This window comes from Wyeomyia smithii, chromosome 3 (genome assembly GCF_029784165.1).
Source record: "Wyeomyia smithii strain HCP4-BCI-WySm-NY-G18 chromosome 3, ASM2978416v1, whole genome shotgun sequence".
NCBI lineage: Eukaryota > Metazoa > Arthropoda > Insecta > Diptera > Culicidae > Wyeomyia > Wyeomyia smithii.
The window spans coordinates 229098700-229113690 of NC_073696.1; the positions used below are offsets into that span (position 1 = coordinate 229098700).

At 39.5% G+C, this 14991-nt stretch overlaps 1 protein-coding gene and 1 non-coding gene across 2 annotated transcripts in view; one reads left to right on the top strand and one right to left on the bottom strand.

Annotated features, from left to right (window-relative positions):
• LOC129731001 (N-glycosylase/DNA lyase) overlaps positions 1-14991 on the top strand; it is a 224363-nt gene that overhangs the window by 12623 nt on the left and 196749 nt on the right. The gene's annotated exons all lie outside the window — the stretch shown is intronic.
• Positions 12110-12181, bottom strand: Trnae-cuc (transfer RNA glutamic acid (anticodon CUC)). The gene has a single exon. It is a non-coding gene; the product is annotated as a tRNA-Glu (tRNA).

Here is a 14991-nt window from a genome sequence, read left to right on the forward strand (position 1 = left end):
AACTTCGTGATATAGAACAAGCCACCACGGCTCTCGTCTGATTGGTAAGAAAGTAGCGCCAGTTACGATACTGGACAATGTTATGGCTCTAGCAAACCGCTTCGTTTTTGCCTAAGAGGATTCAACGACGTCTGTGATTTTTTTTGGTTTTAACTTGACCAAGAATAGTTTTGAAAATAGGATTAAAAATGTTGAATAAAACAAACCAGTCTGTACGATGAAAACAGTTCGCTCTAGAAACTCAGATTTTTTTTTTTTCAAAATAAGTTTTGTAGATAGACAATTATGTTGCCAGAATAACAAACCAAAGTTTCATTCTGAACAAATTGGTCACTTTTAAGAAAAAAAAGTTTCTCCAACAAAAACATTTTCTTGTTTGAGCTTTATGCTTCTGAGACCATGACCGTTCGGTAATGACAAGAGTTAGAGAAAAGTTGTCAAGTTGTTTTCTCTGATGAGAACAATTTCTATCAAGATCAAGAGGTGAATCGAAAAAATGACAAATCGCTAGCACCAGATCGTAGTCAGATTCCTATCGTCACGTCAACGAAGTTTCTAACCTATGTGATGTTTCTAGGCGCAATCTCCAACGAGGGTGATGTAATGCCCCTGTATTTCATTGATCAAGGACTAAAGGTAACAGCTGATGTATACTTGAAGATTTTGCAGGATTCTGTGGATGAAAAAGGTTGGCCGTCGTTTTATCTTCCAACAAAACGAAGCATCTAATCATAACACCAAGAAAACACAGAAATGGCTTGATGAAAATGATCCAGAGTTTCGTGAGAAAGGAATTCGGCCTCCTAGCAGTCGATATCAATCCTTTGGATTATTTTGTGTGTGGCGTCGTCGAGCGGGATACCAAAAGAACGATCAAAGATTTCTTCACGTGCGGAAAATACTCAGTTCTCTGAAACCACGATTTGTGCAAAGTTTCATTAGTATTTTAATGCCATTAGGCCAAAAATGGAATTGAAGGTTGTCTACCATTTTCTCATGACTGTGTTAGGTTTATTTTCAACAGAGAAAAACGAACACATTACCGCTTTTTGATTATAACATTTACTCCAACGGTTGCAATTGCAGTGAAATTAATATCCCAACATGATTTTCCACGTTTTAAACAACCAAATAAAAACCCTACCACACAATCGGTATTTTATTAGCCAGATTCCAGCAAGCGATTGAGTATAGCAACTAACTGTAAATGCGTCGGAATCTGATTCCCGTAAATAAATAATTTTCTCTCGTTTCCACCATATGTGTAATTGTGCTCAATTTGCGAGCTGTATTTTCACTGAAACGCGGCCCTCCGGACTCATTCGGCATTTCTCATAAATATTTAACGACCAAGCGAATATTTTCGATACTCATTCAAATGAAGCCAATTACCCCGTACAACACCATGGGGCGTCAATGATTTCACCCCGACTCCGGCCCTAGGCACACAGACACTCGAAACACACACGCGCACGCGGGAAGTAGGTAATCTTTTCACACAATCGCACACCAATACACTGATGGATGCAAATTAAACGCTGGACTGGTGCGGTGGCTGGTTGCGTACCATTTGTAAGCTGGCAGTGTGGTTTTGCGACAGTTCCACCGACGACACAAGCATTAATTAAAATCGTGTTAATGACAAACTTTTGCTTCCCACGCCAACTCAAAGGGTGGTTTGGGTGTGGGGGGCGGCAACCGGAAACTACGAGCCTATATAGACTTTGCAGATAGCGATGAAACTTGTACGCGTCATGATTGATATACCTACTCCTGATTCCTGCTGTCATTGTTTACTTTCTACTTGGAAAACCGAAATAAAATCTCTTCTCTAATGGAATATATAAGTTTAGCAACAGTTCCGCATTGTCATGCTTCTTTAGCAAATTTGAATCTTATGTCCACAATGGTCTCTTTTTGACTCTAGATAGTATCCCCTAGTGTGTAGCATGTCGGAAGTATGCTATGCGCATAGTCGTACGCAGGATTTTTAATCGAGGGGGCAACTCAAAAATATCCAAAAAAGCCATTTTCGGCAGTTTTGAGGAATTCAACAAAAAACTGGTCACCGCAATTTAAGCAACTTTTGATATAACCTGCCAGTACATTACCATTTATTAGCCTCGATTTTTTTGGTTTATTAGTACTACTACTAGTGCTTCTATAAAGCTTAATTTTTTTAAATGGTTACCGGCAGTTTAAAAACTTATTTGGTGTGTTCATTTTGATGCCTTGATGATTAATTTTCAACTTCTACTCAATCTCAATTCAATTGCATTTCTTCAACACTTTAGTATTGAAAAAAAAAATTGTCGCGCCTCTTCACTTTAGTATTGAAAAAAAAATATTGTCGTGCCTCTTCACAGGGGGGCGTCCACAGCGAACAGTCTCGCATGACTGATAAGAGCTTACGCTGGAAATCGTCCAACGCACCGTAACATTGCATTATTACGGTGTCCCACTTTTCGCAAACATTCACACTGCGCCTCCGATGTGACACCGACGCATCGTGGTGGCATTAGACCGCTTTGCAGCAGTGGAAATACCTGTAGCATTTACCTGAAAGGTTGATAGGTTAATTAAAGGTAATTGGGACGTCTGCTGATACACCCACTCAGCAGCAGTCGGGAAGAACCATTGATGGTTTGACCTGTACTCTTCACGGTTGACCAATCGGATCGGCCACTGCAAACAATTTATAATACATACACTTTTGTAACAAGGGACATTCGTCAAGATTTCAATAATCTTCGAAATAGGTTCCCATAGCCGCTGGAATATCCGGAAATCTTTAAATACTTCCGTTATTTACTGTCCACCCAGAAGCTGGAACCTGCAAAGTGTAAACCACCGGATGCCACAACCCACATAATCCGGCGGAATAAACGAAAGTCAACAAACATCGGAATAACCTTTCGGCTGCTGGTGGAAATTATTCTCACACTTCGCCACCCATGTTGGCGGTCGAAACCAGCATAGCAGAGTGGGCCCCACTCTAGGACACGGAACAAAAAGGATCGACCTTTAGTATTCCGCCCACACACTGGCATTCGCCCAAGCTCGAGCGAGCACACATACAGCCGTACAGCAAGCGTTTTCACTTCGGTAGCATGACAATGTGCGTATTCTTTGAAGCGAATGTTCACATCTAATTTTCCAACCACCCACAGCTGCGCGCGGGCGGACGGGAAGGGAGCAAATCACAAAACAGCAAAAGCTTCCCGTTTGAGAAAATGTCAACATGCTATCCATTTTTGCGGATGCCACGACTTTCCAGAAGACAAGATTCTCCAACCACGCAGTGTAAACAGGCCGTTGAATCCGAGTCAAGTTCCTCCAAGAGCAATTCCATCCGGTGCGATGCGATGCGATGTGATGCACCATAATCGGGTTGCTATTTCAAACGATTCCCGAAGAAGCTGCTGACTCGGTCTTTTCTCTTCGGTGTTGAGGCTACAACAGGTCCTTTGCCACCGTGACGCCTTGAGCAGTACAAGGCTAGTAGAAGCACAGATACATGCACACACTGGCGTTGAGCTTTGCTCTGGAAGAAATGGCAAGTCGAGCAGTGAAGATTTTCTCAGTTTCTGGTGCAACTGTTTCCGGTCATTGTGAATAAAACAGTGGGCAAACAAAGAGCGTGTAGTTCTAGTTACACTTCAAGTGTAGCTGATCTCCGACGCGGGTGATTTTTGTCCAATTTTATAATACGACTCACTTTGACTATTTCATGGTGGTCATTATCGTCACTTGATATTTTATCTAATATTGAACACCTTGTAATTTTGTCGTTTTTGTCATTTTTATCACTTCTGTCATTTTATTTTACTCATTTTTGCCTTTATGCCATTTCGAAATTCTAATTCGCCAGGGAAGCAGTAGAAACCGGCCAAAGTAATGGACCGAAAATGACTTGGTTTTTCTTGTCTGAATCATGGTTCAAGACCAGCTTTGGTTAACAAAAATGATGTGTACCAGAACGAATGTTTGAAGAAAATTTTGATTCTATTTCTTCAAAACCACCATTGGCATGGTATGTGTTTCGGCCAGATAAAGCATCATCACATTACGCCAAACACACAAAATAAAATTCGTAACGATCTAGTTGGAGGGTATCAAACTGCAAACAGTTGATTGGTAGAATCAAGAAATGCATTCGAAAAATCGACGTGAAGGCCGTACACCGCTAGTGTTCCGGTATCATGAAAAAGCTTCGTCGGAAACCCGAAACGGACCTTTCTCCAATGTTCATTTTTTTGGTAATAATTGATAAAAGTAACACGTCCGGTTGGTTTGGTTTTACCATAGAGAATGACCTTTGTTCAATATAAGAAAGTAAACGTTTACTACGCCAGAATCCCCCTTTGAGCGGAACTTTCTTCAACTCCTAATATCATTCACGCACAAAATGATGCCTGATATCAATGTGCTTAGTCCTTGCCGATAGCCAATTTCTTTCCACCAGATTGCTTCCTGAGCTACTGATGATGACTCGGCCTCCGTTGTCGATAAGACAACTGTGACTTGTTTCCGGGAACTCCAGAATATTGCACCACCGCTTTGGATAAAGACGTAGACTGGCGCACCACCAACGTCAAGTCCAACGAAATTCTCCTTCCCGCTGCAGATTAACTCCCTGCCGTCATTCGGAACGTTCTTGTTTTCCTCCGTCTGTTTAGCTTCGTCCTTATTTAGTTGCTCGTCGGATACTAGCATTGATTCATATGTCACTGGTATAGATCCTTCTTGGGGATCCGAATGATTGACCAAGACACACAGCGTCGATTTAGCGTCCCACTTCTTGCGCTTCACCTAGGGTGCATGGGCCGTCACTTTTGACCCAAATAAACGTAGGTCCAATAGATCGAACTTCTTGCCCGTGAATTTCTCGTAGGAAGCAACGGCGACACCTTTCGTCGGAAATTTATGGGATACACCGCTGTTAAAGACGCTTCTGTCCAAAACTTCTTGGTTCAGTTGGCACGCTCTTAAATAGTAATAGTACTGCTCTGGGTTGTAGGGTACTGTTTGAGGTAATCTGTAAACTGCTTACCGACAAACTCCTTATCGTTACCAGCTCGAAGGCACTTCAATGTCTACCCTGTTTGTCTCTCCAAGTACACCTTGAACTACTGGATTACACTGAAAGCCTATGCCTTGGTCCTCGGAAGTTGGCGAGCACTATCCTGCCGGCTTCGTCGATGAAGGTGACAAAATACTTGTTGCCACCGACGCTTACTCCATCGGTCCGCACACATCCGAATGGACCAGTTGCTGATGGCTAATTCCTGTCTGCCCATGTCATCCGCTGCTCCAGAATCTAGGTTCACTCTTCTGGTGTACGGTATGGCCGTTTCAGCACCATTAAGGCCGATTTCCTATTTCTAGGTCCCTTTTTGTCCTTTCATCTCGTGGATTTTTGTTACCGCTGCTGACGTTTCGAAGCATAGTGTCGCACGTGTAGGTTTTGATGGGTTTTTGATTTCACTCCATCTGCTGTCCACTTAGTATCGGGTGCGTCCATATCCATTATCATTGGCTCGTACTTCCTGGGCAGACTCATCATGAAGACCAACAACAGCCATTCGTCGTCGATCGTAAATCCGGTATCCTCTTGCTTCTGACTGGTTGGATTCCATGTACGACGGACAAACAATCCTCCAACTCCATACGCATCAGCTTTCGTAGCAGACTAACAACTGCTTGGAATGACGAAAACTGGTCAAATACTCTACTAATTTTTGTTTTTTTTTGCAAATTTTAAGGCCGACAAATTTTATTTTCATTTTATGTCAAACCCCCCCCCCCCCCCCCCCTTCAAAAATGTATTATAATAGGGTGGCATGTTGTGTAACAACAATGTGCATTCTTCAAATGCATACTATGCTACTACCACTGAACAGACTTCGAAAGCCTATATCTTGGTCTTAGTGAAGTTTAAACTGTTGGTATAATAATTTTCAATGGTCAGGATGCGACCAAATTGAACGAAGCATATTTTTTAAATTGAGTTTTCAACCCCAGGAGATGTAATAATTCTTCCCAGTCGATCTCAAGGTGCGATGTGGATCTAACAAGCCAGTAGTTGTTCGGACGAAGCCCGGCATAAGAGAATCAGAATGTAAGTGTCAGTAGGATCGTAGCCCCGCAGGACGCACTACACTGTAATAACACTGTGCTACAAATGAAAAAAAAATGCAAGAACTTCTGAAGTGACCTAGTGTAGGTTGTAGGTCTTGTTGAGTGTAACATTCGCTCATACTAGAAATTTTCCAAACACCCCCAAAATCTGAAGTTATGGTCAAAATACGGTTTTTTGGCCCTCAGTGCATAAATTTTTTTTTTAACTCAGTCATTTCTCAACCGATTTTCAATATTGAGGCAGTTTTGGAAAGAAGATAAACAGAGCTTTCAAAAAATCTACTGGGTTGTACTAATATCACTAAACCATGTTGAGTTATTTGAGTTCAAATATAATTTTTTAGTTTTTTTCACGCAATTTTTCAATTTAATTTGAAATTTACCACCTGTTTTTGTGAGAAAGATACTACAAATACACTAAACTTTTGAAATTATATTCAATGACGAATCAAACAAAAGTGGTTTTGTGAAAATCGGTGAATATTTGACTGAGTTATATATTTTTTAAGAAAACCAGATTTTTTGGCTTCTATACCACAATTATTTCGCGGTGCTACAAATGGTGAAAAAACACAAGAACTTCTGAAGTGATCTAGTGGAGGTTGTAGGTCTTTTTGAGTGTAACATTCGCTCATACTAGAAATTTTCCAAACACCCCCAAAATCTGAAGTTATGGTCAAAATACGGTTTTTTGGACCTCAGGGCATACATTTTTTTTTACTCAGTCATTTCTCAACCGATTTCCAATATTTAGGCAGTTTTGGAAAGAAGATAAACAGAGCTTTCGAAACATTTACTGGTTTGTACTAATATCACTAAAACATGTTGAGTTATTTGAGTTTATATTAAATATTTGTAACAGTGTATAGTATAGCAATCCCAAAGAGTATAGTATCCCGAAGAAATATAGTTTTACTACAAAATGCCGTACCAAATATAGCGAATATATAGCTCAGCTGCCTGCCTGCCTAACACTAAGTTTTCTCTTCAACAAAGTAAAAGGATTGGACACCTCAGTTTTTTATAAAATGTAGCAGGATCTGAAATCAATGATTTAGAAGTATTCCACAATTCAAACACCAGAGGTGATTTGATGGACTTAAGCAAAGTTTTACAGAAGAAATTACATTGTCTTGGTTAACCGTAAAAGCATCAGCGGATCTAAAGTGATTGTTTGACGACATGAAAATCCTGAAACCGCTTCTTCTGCAAATATTTGCAAAAAAAAGTCGGTCGCCATGTTCTGAACTTGAATATGTTTTTTTTTTCAATTCATTTTTCATGCGAATTGGTTAAATTGTTGCCTTTTATGAATAAACTCTATTTTAAATCCCTTTTTGCTAAGATTTTATTTTGTTCACGGTTCCCGGAAATTCCCGGGAAATGGGAGTTTTCTTTCTCGTTTCCCGGGAAATCAATTCCCAGGAATATTGCAAACCCTATTCCTAATCGATAGGTGATGTTTTCCCCAAATGTCTTGATTGACAGTTCAAGTACTATGCACAGTATTATGGGGTGGTGACGAACATCACGCTGCAGCGCATTTTTAACGAGTATAAATCCTTGTTCCAATATCATAAAAATAGTATCATCTCACTTTGCGATGTTTATCCCATACTCATATTGTAAGTGGCTCCGCCTTTTTTCCACTTACATCATTCTCTCTGGGCCGATATGAATCAGCCATACTGTGCCTATTAGAAGGGGACCCTACTCTGGAAAGTTGAAAAATAAAGAATTTTTTTGATTTGTTTTTCGGATGTTCAGAGTAAGGTGAAGTGTTTAGGTATTTTGACTATTGATTGAGGTATGTTTGAAGATGTACTTTGCATGTCGTGCATGCAAATATAGTACCGTAAACTGGGGTGACTTTGATCGCTCTACCTATTTATTTTTAAATTGTAAAAAAAAACGCTCGTAGGCGCTCGAGATTTGTCGTAATCTCCCCTAATTGTGTTTATATAAGTCTACATTCTACTATTCCCGCATAAGCTAAACTTGAAACTTTACACGCGTTATCTCGGAATGGTGTTTCTCAAAAAATGACTTTGTCGTGATCCTGATTGCGGGGAAACTACTGAACCGATTTCCTTCATCTTTTTTTTTTTAATTTCGTTAATAAATTCGCCGGTCCTTGATCGAGCGCTTTTTGAAGCATACAGTCACATTTTGCTGCAAGAAAATTATAAATGCAATTTTCAGCGCTCAAAAGTGCATTTTTTGAAAAAAACGTTCCCGTTTGCACTGAAAACAAAATACTCATAAACGCCATTGTTCAAGGACACGGCACACTTCTAAACTAATGAAATAATATGAGTTTTTTATTTCAGTTGAACAGCTGAATATCTATCAGGATCACCGCAAACCTCTGCAAAAAGAAGCATTTCGGGGAAACAGCCATTACTCCAGTAATAATTGGTATATCTCAAAATCAAACTTATTTTTTTGTTGTTGATAAACTGTACTTTCAAAAAAATACCACTTTGATGCAATAAAAACGGTGCTTTGCACTTAAAATTAAATTCAAACTTCTATCATTTTTCTTGACCAAAAAGGTATATAATCCCTTAATTTAAAATAAAGTGTATTTTTGGAGATTTTTGTTGCCTACAAACAATCGGTTGAAGCAGATTCAAAACAACAAGCTGCAATACGTAAAGTTTTTTTTTTTTGATTTCGTTCCCAGTTAAGTTCTTAAGATAAACAAACATTATAACAACGATTTTCATAATTATTTTTGCAAGTTTTTCCTCGAAGGCAATGATGAGTCTCTGTAATCTCCACAGTGTATTACATATTTTCTTCTTAACAACAACCTTAGACGTAACTTACAATGCAAATTTGGACTATTGCATAAGCCATATTCCTAGTGGACTAGTTTTTGATGATTTTCGATCACCTTCACTCCGTGGATAATCATTCATATATATGTATCCTACAAAATTTATATGAATCTTGGACATTCGCCTTCATAAACTGTTCACGTAGAATGTGTATGGCCTCCAGATTGCTTTCCATATTTATAAACTCATTCAAGTTGTTTGAGGCTTTCCATATTTATAAACTCATTTATGTCGTTTAAGGATTTTTAAATACTAATTTTCAATGGAAAAAAATTATTTTAACTCAAATGGCCACAATTATGGCAATTTTTGGAATTTTCAAAAACTGCTCAAATATATCTCGATGAATAGCCGTAATACCCGAACACTACTATATTTTATAGACCCGAAAAAACTACGAAAATTCATTATTTTTCGACCTTCTAGAATGGGGTCCCCCCTGAATGATAATATTTCTGCAGCCAAAACGGACATTCAAAAAAAAAAAATAATAAATAAATAAATAATGTAAAAAAACTTGACACAATTTTCAAATATCAATTTTTAGCTGATATTGTGTAGTTGCCGAGAAAAAATAGATTTTATTAAACGGGGTTTTGAGATGTTTATATTTATATTATTACTAGCTGACCCGGCAAACTTCATCCCGCCTATTTTTGTATTTAATTTAATAATTTCAACCACTTTTAAATTCATTGATTTCTTGCGATTTGTTTATATCGTTTGAAATGATTGGTTTTATCGGAATGACAACATCCTCGACTTTTGTCTTTAAAATATCACCTCTATTTTGGAAATACTGACATTGGGTGGTATTCAGTTATATTCGTTGTTTTCCAGAAACTGAAAGTGGTCATCTTCGAATTCAAAATGGTGTACTTAGTCAATGCTTGGCTTCTATACATTATTTCGATTACGAAAATATCCATATGTAGTAGTATTCGGCTGTGTCTGAGATCAATTTTTAGCTCCTTGCATCATTCTGGTTATTGGGTTATTGGGTGGTATTTGATCACGAATCCTCCCAGTTGGTCTCGGGGTACGATGCTGGTCGAACAAGCCAGTTGTCGTGGGTTCGAGTCTCGGCTCGGGAGGTACTGTTAGTGTCAGTAGAATCGTAGCGGAAGCCCCGCAATTGTCCTGTACACTAAACAGTTGGCTGCGAAGTCTGTGTATAAGAAACAGAAGGTCGAGTTCCGAATCGGAATGTAGCACCAAGGCTTTGCTTTGCTTTTTTTGGTCACTTTAGGCTATTTTTCAGAAACCGGAATCCTGGATTTCAAAATAGCATTTGGAGACAATTTCTGGTCCCTGAGCGTCATTCTGGTTTAAGGAACCATAAAAGGTAACGCATTTATATATTTTTAGGACCCAACTGGGAATTTATAGAGAATAAGTTTTGTAAAAGTGAATTTTCCCATATAAAATCGTATGGAAACTTTAAAAATCGGGCGCAAAATGGGCGTTTCACCGATCGATCTGAAAAATCACACAGTTGTTATAGGATCCATAAGGAACACGAAAAGTGCATGGGAGCGAAAAAATAACACCATCGCTTTTTCCCCATATAACCGTGTCCCAGTCTAATGGACATGTTTGTTACCCTTAAAAATATTCACCTGCCGAATTTGGTTTCATTGATTTGGTTAGTTCTCGAGATGTGCAGAAATTTGTGTTTCATTTGGTTGGAACCCCTCCCTCACATAACAGGGCGGGGTGTCGAACCATTATGGACATATTTGTTACCTCTAAAAACATTTACATGCCAAATTTTGATCTATTTGGTTGATTGGTTCTCGAGCTGTGCGAAATTTGGGTTTCTTTTGTATGGGACCCCTCCCTCATAGAAGAGGGAGGGGTGTCAAACCATTATGGATATATTTGTTACCCCTAAAACATCCACCTGCCAAATTTGGTTCCATTTGCTTGGTTAGTTTTAGAGATGTGCAAAAATTTGTGTTTATTCGTATGGGACCCCTCCCTTCCAGAAGAGGGAGGAGTCTCAAACTATCTTAGTCACCTTTCCCGGCCCCTGAAACCCCTAAATGCAAAATTTCACGCCGATCGGTTCAGTAAGTAGTTTTCAAGCCTATATGGATCAGACAGACAGACAGAGCTGCATTTTTATATGTTTAGATTTTTGAGGTGTTTTTCATTTTTTTGTTCACGGCTTATATTTTTTTCTAAAAGGACAAAATTACTGTCTACAACTTTGCCGAGGACACAAGGTAAGTTACTTTATTTTTATATTTCGTTACGTTATATCGGCGCTATTTTTTTTTTTTTTAAATTCATGCAAGAATGTTAATGGTTACTCAAAGATGCGTGAAAAATTATTTATCAATTTTCGACATTGGTTTCATTGGTTTCAAACTTACTGCAAACATTTTGTGAAGCAATTTATACCCCAAAAACAGTTGTATCATTTATTTTCAATTTAAATACATCTTAAAAAGTTTCGTTATATCGAGGTAAAAGTTACGTTATATTGAGTTACGTTATATCGAGATTGCCTTATATCGAGATTGCCTTATATCGAGGTTGCCTTATATCAAAGTATGACTGTACCGCTGTTTATGCACAGTACTATTGAATTATACATCATAATACATCACTGTTATCAGGTTCTCCATATATTGTCTGTTAGAAATTTATTATTTAATCTGTATAACATTTTATTATTTCATATTTCACGCTTAGGTACTTAGTTCTCAAGCAGTTTAAAACAACTAACGGTCATGCTATTCAAGTAAAATTATATATAATAGTTTGATAGAAGCACGCCCACGTGAAAGAAACAGCGATGTTGAGTTAACTGCAACAAACTTTCTTCAACGTTGTTCACGATTATGGGAATGGCGAGTCATCGTGTTTTCACGTTAGTGCACTAGCAGTAATTATTCTGCCATCTTTGCGTTATATATGTATCATTAGTGAATTGGTGCAGCTTGCACTGCACACTTGTCATTCTTTCATTAAATCTGCAGGACTGAAAAAAAGTTTCAGTCTGCATAATTATAGCTGCTGTTCCTTAAAGGGTAACATCAAAAAAGCATAATTAATGTAATTTCAATCATCTTTTCAATAAAGAACGAGCGGTTTATCTTTGACTGTGTAAAAAAAGCTTCCCATACCGGGAATCGAACCCGGGCCTTCCGGGTGAGAGCCGGATATCCTAACCACTAGACAATATGGGATATTTGTTCAAGAGCTATCAAAGATTATTTGTCGAATTAAAATTTTTACTCAATCAAATCATCTGAATATAAGAGAGGAAAAAATCCTTAATGCCCCAAAAAAACATCGCCAAAATCTGCGCTTCACAGGAAAAAGAGAAACATTGACCTTCGTGCGACTTTTCCCATATCATTAGGCGCGCACCCACGAAATTATCCTGCACCCCGGCAGCGCCGAATTCGACCACCCGTCGCTGCTGTACTATATGCTCAAAAGGAAGCCAGTGTGGCTGATTAATCGGAGGAAATTAACTCATCGTCGGATTCAGCGTTCGCGCGGCACTTGGCAGCCTCCTCCACGACTAGGCGGGCTTTTACTGATGGGCTCGACGTCGACGGTGAGTCCGATGGACCGAAGCGCGACCGTGCCTGCCTATTGCTCGAATGATTTATCGCTCTGTGATCTTTCAGATCAGCTGCCGGTAGGTGTGAGGATGGAGGCCTTTAGTGTACGAAATTCTAGTAGCATAGATTGTGGCCATTGTTCCGGGTGCCGAGGCGTTGCTTGGTGGTGTTGTGATGGCGATGATTAATAGTTTCACTCGCGTACGTTCGAACAGCTAATCTGTATAGGCAAACATTGGAAAGCTTTACTAATCTTTCGCTGCTGCTGTTTGCTAGGGCACGCACTTTCTGCTACTGAAGTGTTATCCTCATTTCATTACCTAGACAAATGAGGCCTAAATGCTTGTAGCTGAAAAGTTAGAACTAGATCAATAATGACACGGGCGCAGAATGGAATTTTTCTACACACTTTTCCCGTTTTTTGGCAGATAACCTAAACCGTTGATAATAGCGGCTGTCAGGTCTATTAGTGTTTGGAAAAGTTAGGCCATATATTTTAAACCACGGTTGGAGCTTATCGACAGTGACAACGCAAAAAGGAGAGCAGCTTTTTTTGTTTCTTTCATCGCGAGAAGGTTCAATAATCGATGCTCGGATCTAGCAGTTTGCTATCCGCAGTGTCAACAGTGCGCACAAATCCTTACATTTTGCCGGTGCAAATCGAACGGAACCGGCACTGAAACGAAACGGCAGAGAACACAATCGACATCAGCTAAAGTACAAACAAAGACCAAGAACGGCTTTTGAATTGAGCCAGTTTCTATGTGATGTGTATATAAGTAGGTATATAGATATATAGTCGATGTGACGAAACTGCTTGAAGTCTCATTTAGTGTGGAAAGTTCTCCGCTCGGGTCGTTATTGCGGGGGGTCGCGAGTGGGTGGCTGCCAATGGCCTTCATCACATCGGGAGCCCTATCTGTCGATACCCGGGTGGTGGTGATTTGTGTCGAATGATATGAATGAATTGCTTTCAACAGGAATTTCAATAAGTTGGAAAACAAATGTAATCGCGGTTGGATCGTTGCAGGCCACCTGAACCTGGCGGATGTCGAACAGGGAGCCGTCGATGACAATCGGACCAGTATAGATATATTTACCCTTCCGGGAGTGCCAACAAATGATGCATCCTTTCGACTGCGCGCTGAGGACAAACTCTCAAGAGGTTGATAAGTAGCTCAGTGTTAACAAAGAGATTCACGGATTTGGAACTGATTCGAATAAAGGTTGGAATCACTTCGGATTTCTCACAATTTCTTTCCAATTTACAATATTGTCAACCAACCTATCAGTTTTGATAATCTTTAAGGCTACTTTGAAGTCAATTGAAAGTTAGAATTGTGTTTGTCATTGCAATAAACTGTCAGTTGGAGGAAGTATTTCTTGATTTTTTTTTCGAGATGAAAATTTTTGGAAATAAAATTTTATCTTGATAAATTTTAATAAAATTTATCCAAATGGGAATAAAAATTATCCACTTACATTCCATTCTTTTGTTAAAATCAACTCTATAGAAAGGTTGAACAAACGATTTATTACTCGTTTACTTCTTTTGTTCTATTTTTAAATGTTTGCGAGATTATAATGAAAATGTATTAAAATTACAACCAACCCACTGTCTGAGCTTATTCAACTAATAGACAGAAATGGACGGAAAACGCTCATAAACTTTGAACTCACCGTAGCGTCTGTCCGAGTCCACGAAAAACGGGCCAGTCCCCATTCGGACAAACAAAGCTCCCCGTAAATATTGCTCTGCCAGTCCCTGGACAAAGCATCTCAAAGCCGGCCGCAAGTGATGGTGAGTTACAGCAGTCCGAGCCGAAAATCCCCGGCAAACGACAAACGCTTCGGATTCACAACACAACGCCACAACGGATTCTCCGCTCCGGGTTCATAAACCTAAATTCTCCCCAACGCACCGAAAAGTAAAACGGAAGACGTAGAAAAAACCTAGCCTGTACCGAAATTTTACAACCAGGCCCTGCAAAATGGAAGGGATAGGCATTGACGGGGAACGACCAGAAGGAAATTATTCACAACTAGGTTTGTGAAAAGTTTTGCTCGACGCCGCCACTTCGTCGCTTCCCCCCAGCATTATCCCCAAAACCGACGGTGCTCGACGCCATCGAAACTCGAAATTGCGGTCCCAGAACCGGAGAGAAGGAAATTCACAATGATCAACTTGCTGCTGGGCTATGCATAAATTAATAAGCGATGCGAGTTTTTCGTCCTAGCAGCGGCAGCAGCAGCAGCAGACCGTTATCGTCGTGTGTTTCACAGTTTTGGCTTTTTTGAATAGACCGAGATTTGTTCTGTGTGTGTGCATGCTTTGCTCAGTTTGAAGTTTTTTTTATTTCGTGAAGCAGTGGCAAATACAAGGTGCTCAACATATTCTAAATGGGGAGCATAATGAGCGTTTCCAA